Source organism: Denticeps clupeoides, chromosome 11 (genome assembly GCF_900700375.1).
Source record: "Denticeps clupeoides chromosome 11, fDenClu1.1, whole genome shotgun sequence".
Classification (NCBI taxonomy): domain Eukaryota; kingdom Metazoa; phylum Chordata; class Actinopteri; order Clupeiformes; family Denticipitidae; genus Denticeps; species Denticeps clupeoides.
Genome location: NC_041717.1, coordinates 17793175 through 17799174, shown reverse-complemented (window position 1 = coordinate 17799174; position 6000 = coordinate 17793175).

The following is a 6000-nucleotide window of genomic DNA, read 5'->3' as shown; positions in this document are numbered from 1 at the left end:
TCTGAAATAATTGCGCCTCTTTAGATTTAAAAGATGAGATTAACTGGCCTGAATAACAGACGCAGAGAGACATTGAGAGGTGCCGAAGCACCTTTTGATAGCCAAAATGGAACGTCCCAAAGAGACAGGATCAACAGAGCAATGTGCTGTGCTTTTATTCTCGAGAGCCGGGAAAGGATTATAAAAAAAATATTCCAATGTGCTGCACATTCCAGAGTAAACACGCACATTTATATGAGGCCAATTATGGCATGTATAGAAGTGACACATGCACTCACAGTTTCTTACAAAATGTCACAGTGAGTGGATGGGTCTGAGCATCGGTGGCCCATGTCTAAAAAAAAAAAGGTTTTAATAAAAATGCAGACAAATCTTCCCGACTCATGAATTCAATTTGCACTGGCTTCCTTGTGATAATAATTTCACACATATTCATGAAAAGACATATTTATAAAAAAAATTATTTATACATAAAACACTTGTTGTAATTAGACTCAACGTTGTGACATGGGACTGAAATAATGTCTGGGTACCAGCTGGGCTCCAGAGGGGAACTCACGGTTTAGATATTATAATTCCCCTGAAACAACATGGCAGGGTGTGGATGAGATGAGTGTGTGCTCCATTGTACCTGTTAGTCTAGATGGGTGCAGGTATGGCAGAAGCTTCCTAAGCCACCATAATTGATTGACGCTTCAGCAATACTGACAAATATAGGCGGCACCTACTAATTTTTAAAAGAAAAAATAAATTGTACATAAATAAGATGCCGGTGTTCCCATTGAAGCATGAAAAATTAAATATTTAATTAAATAAATTAACAACTACATACATACCACACATGCAGAACAATGCTTTCAACAGTAGTTAAGTTGTCTTCTTCAGTATGAGAATTGAATGAATGCAATTACAAACACTTTCTCAGTGAAAATAAAGGAAATACAAAAGTCACTGACCACTATCGCCATCATCCTCCTGTGCAGCCAAGCTTATTTATTTCTTCAACAGCCAGACTAATCGCTTTAACCTGAAAGTCACATCATATGCATTCTTTGAGGTCTGTGCACAAAGCTCAATATGGCTGATCTGAAAAATCAAGTTTACCCAAACAGTTTCATTGGTCCACTGTGACCTGTTAGGTAATTTCATTGGTCTGATATGATGAGGTTAAATGTGTTGGCGGCAGGAAGCTAGATAGCCAGTAAAAATCCATAAATTAGCCGCATCATTGTAAAAGCTGCTGTTCTCATAGGACAAAACATAATTTCTTCCCTGTCAAAATGATCTGCTTCTTAGATCAATCATGTTTTTAATTTTATTATTTCTGCAATCATTAACAGCATTTTGATTCAAATAATTAATCATGAATTCAGAATGGGAGGTGCATGTGATTGATCGAGCAGATCGAAGGCCTGAGAACTGGGACATCACCATGTCACGACTACGGACTTACGAGGGAAGGAAGCGCAGAGGTTTGACATTCTGGGAAGGGGGTTTTATTAATACAAACAATAAAGAAATACAAATAAACAGCGGCGCGGTGGCCGAAAACAGTTTAACGTAAATAAAGAACTTAAACAAACCCGTAGGCGTGTGGCGATTGCCAGAACTGAAATTACGAAAACCTACGCGGTTACAATATCAAGTTCACGAAAATGCCAGCGACCCCGAACGGGCGAAAACTTCCGGCATTTATGGGGCGTCAGGATTGCATTCCGGTGTGGAGCCCAGCTGCAGGCAATCCTGACAGAGCCCCCCCTCCAAGGGCTACGTCCTCGGAGCCCCAACAGTACCATCAGTGGAGGCGGCGGGGCGGACGGCGGCAACCACAGGGCTCCTGCCCTGCTGTATCCTCCCCTTGGAGGACCCGGTCCTTCGGGCTGGCTCCCCGGCGTGGTCAGGCGTGGCGGCCCCGGTCCCTCGGGCTGGCTCCCCGGCGTGGTCAGGCGTGGTGGCCCCGGTCCCTCGGGCTGGCTCCCCGGCGTGGTCAGGCGTGGCGGCCCCGGTCCCTCGGGCTGGCTCCCCGGCGTGGTCAGGCGTGGCGGCCCCGGTCCCTCGGGCTGGCTCCCCGGCGTGGTCAGGCGTGGCGGCCCCGGTCCCTCGGGCTGGCTCCCCGGCGTGGTCAGGCGTGGCGGCCCCGGTCCCTCGGGCTGGCTCCCCGGCGTGGTCAGGCGTGGCGGCCCCGGTCCCTCGGGCTGGCTCCCCGACGTGGTCAGGCGTGGCGGCCCCGGTCCCTCGGGCTGGCTCCCCGGCGTGGTCAGGCGTGGCGGCCCCGGTCCCTCGGGCTGGCTCCCCGGCGTGGTCAGGCGTGGCGGCCCCGGTCCCTCGGGCTGGCTCCCCGGCGTGGTCAGGCGTGGCGGCCCCGGTCCCTCGGGCTGGCTCCCCGGCGTGGTCGGGCGTGGCGGCCCCGGTCCCTCGGGCTGGCTCCCGGCGTGGTCAGGCGTGGCGGCCCCGGTCCCTCGGGCTGGCTCCCCGGCGTGGTCAGGCGTGGCGGCCCCGGTCCCTCGGGCTGGCTCCCCGGCGTGGTCAGGCGTGGCGGCCCCGGTGCATCGGGCTGGCTCCCCGGCGTGGTCAGGCGTGGCGGCCCCGGTGCATCGGCCTGGCTCCCCGGCGTGGTCAGGCGTGGCGGCCCCGGACCCTCGGCCTGGCTCCCCGGCGTGGTCAGGCGTGGCGGCCCCGGACCCTCGGCCTGGCTCCCCGGCGTGGTCAGGCGTGGCGGCCCCGGACCCTCGGCCTGGCTCCCCGGCGTGGTCCCGCTTGGCGGCCCCGGACCCTCGGCCTGGCTCCCCGGCGTGGTCCCGCTTGGCGGCCCCGGACCCTCGGCCTGGCTCCCCGGCGTGGTCCCACATGGCGGCCCCGGACCCTCGGCCTGGCTCCCGGCGTGGTCCCGCATGGCGGCCCCGGACCCTCGGCCTGGCTCCCCGGCGTGGTCCCGCTTGGCGGCCCCGGACCCTCGGCCTGGCTCCCCGGCGTGGTCCCGCATGGCGGCCCCGGACTCCCGTACCTGCACACAATAATCAGGGCCGATCCATCTGGGTACGTGTGGGCCCTGTCTCCACATGTCCCCTCTGACACGTCTTGTGTCACCCCCTGCACCGCGCAGGGAGATTGTCCCAGAGCCTCCGGCGACTGTTCCAGGCACCCCAGGCTGGTGCCTTCTGGGACTATGCAGCCCCTCTCGCTGCACGGCCCTGGTGCCAAGGGGGGGGCATTGCCAGACCATCCGGCTAGCCCCTTCTGCGTCCGTTGGGACAAGCAGGCCCTCTTCCTGCCTGTCCCAGCTGGGTCCTCATGCCTACCCGGGGGCTCTATGGCGCTCCACCCCTCTGGAGGCAGACGCAGGCCCATGCCTGGCCCGCCCTCCTCACTGGCTACCGGAGGACCCAGCTCCATCGCTTCCCCACCTCCCCTCCCCTCAGGAGGAGTCCCCAACCCGAACTGCACCCCCCCAAAAAATTCTTTGGGGGAGCACCCCCCCCCGGCTGGACTTAGGGGTACCTTGGGGCTTGTCCACCTCGCCTTGGACCAGCACATTCGGGTCAGGAACCTCCTCCCTGGGGTTCGGCTCCGCGGCTGGGTCGCCATCTGGTGGACACAAAGAGGGGAAGTGGGGGCGACATACGGACACATATGCCACACAGACACACACAGACAGAGACAGACAGAAGAGAGGGTCATCTGGCTCCCTCTCTGGGCTCTCCGGGACCTCAGGGGGCACAGCCAGGATCTCGGGAGAAGCGACCTTCTCGTCGCCCACCAGTGCTGGGTCTTCTTGCCCCGGATCCTGACTGGCACTGGATGTGGTGGAGGGGCAGAGTTCGATCCCTGGCTCAGGCCGATCAAACTCCGCCCTCAGTCTCTGTTGGAAGTCCCGAAAACTCCTGTCTGTCTCTCCCTGCTGCCAGAGGGTTGTGCTCCAGCCCCATGCTGATCCAGTCAGACACTTGAGGATGGTAGTGATCTCGTCTGTGTCTGCTGCCCCACTGAAGGGTCCCGGGACAATTGGGCTGTCCCACACGGGGCTGGGCACGTCGCTGGAGATGGTGGTTGGTGTGTGGTGTGGAGGGGGGTGGACGTCTTCTCCAGCAGGTGTGGACGCTGGTGCTGCGCTGCCATTTTGCTGGGGAACGTCCGGGCAGAGGGAAGGCGGGTCGGCGACTGGAGCAGGAATGGAGGATTCCCTGCGAGGCAGTCCCGGCAACGCAGTTGCTGGCTGGCGACCTCCCGTCGCCCTCTTCCACCAGCTTTCCTCACACTGCTGGGAGGGACGTGGGTCTCCACGGACCTCGTGACGATCCTGGATGGGCGCGATGGGCGGAGCCATCCCGGCACCGACTGCCCAAACGGCGTCATCCTGGTCGTCGTCCGTGTCAACCTCGTACCCCCGGAAGTCACATGGGTCATCACGGACGCCGCAATGATCTCGGACGCGCACGCTGGGCGGAGCCATCCCGGCACCGACCGCCCACCGAAAATCCACGTCATCATCGCTTTCGTCATCCGTGTCCTCCCACCGGTGACTCCAAGGGTCGTCCACCCTGCGGACATCCTGGACCCATGGCGCGATAAGCTCCCATGGGCAGTACTCTGGCCATTCGGGCTGGAGGCTGCCCACCTCCTCGCTGGAGGAACGCCGCCGTTGTTGTTGTTGCCGCTTCTCACCCCCCTGGAAGTGACGTGGGTCCCCACGGACCTTGCGACGATCGCAGACTGGCGCGATGGGCGGAGCCCAACTCTCGTCTCCCGTGCTCTCGTCGTCGTCCGTGTCGTCCCAGTCCACAGGGAGCCTTGCCAGCAGAGCGCAGAGTTCTTGGCTCGACATGCCGAAGATCGTGGGGGTCGCATCTTCTGCACTCGCTGCCCACGTCACTTCCTCGCTGCTGCCGACGCCAACGTCCTCGCTCCGCCCACTCACCCGCCGACGTTGTCGCTTCCGGGTTTCGCGGAGTTTCCCGGGGGTGACGTCATCACGCGGCGCCGCGTACCACGGCTTCTCGGGGAGAAAACGCTCCACCAGAACGGGCGGCGCGTCTCTCCCCTGCCGTCCGCGTTCGCCGCGCCGGGCTGCGTCCTTCGCGGCGTTTCTTCTCCTCTGCTTTCTACCTCTGCGCTTTTGGGTGGGTCGCTGGCATTCTGTCACGACTACGGACTTACGGGGGAAGGAAGCGCAGAGGTCTGACATACTGGGAAGGGGTTTTTATTAACAAACAAAGAAATACAAATAAAGACTGGCGCGGTGGCCGAAAACAGTTTAACGTAAATAAAGAACTTAAACAAACCCGTAGGCGTGTGGCGATTGCCAGAACTGAAATTACGAAAACCTACGCGGTTACAATATCAAGTTCACGAAAATGCCAGCGACCCCGAACGGGCGAAAACTTCCGGCATTTATGGGGCGTCAGGATTGCATTCCGGTGTGGAGCCCAGCTGCAGGCAATCCTGACACACCACCTGAAACACCAACCGTGAATAATTTACAAGCTTGCTGGTGTAAAACGCAGACAGACATGCAGCTCATTCATGCCACCCGTTTGCAATACGCAATACATCTCCGCTATGGGTGAAAAAAGGGGGTATAAGTGCACCGCAATAAATATTCATGAGTGCATTAACGACGGCCCCCGTGTGTAATAACGAATCCCATGATGAGTGGCTTACCTCCACCTATTACCATTTAATGGAGCCACAGCTCGGCGGCCAGAGACGTGTTCAGCAACCACCGCTGGCCATAAAATTTAATAAGTCAAAGCTTAATGCATTATGCAACAGAACGTGGGATTTTACTGCAAAACAAAGAGAAGCCGACGTGTCAGCACCTGGCCGCTGCAGCCCGAAACCTACAGAATTTCGACAAAAAAAATATCCACATGCACAAAAGACCAAGAGTCCAGCATTCTTTTTAAACCTGAACGGTTAGCACAGTGGCCTCACAATATTCGGATCCCAGCTCGGACCTTGTTTGGGTCCATGCACACTAGGTGGACTGGCAACCCTAAATTG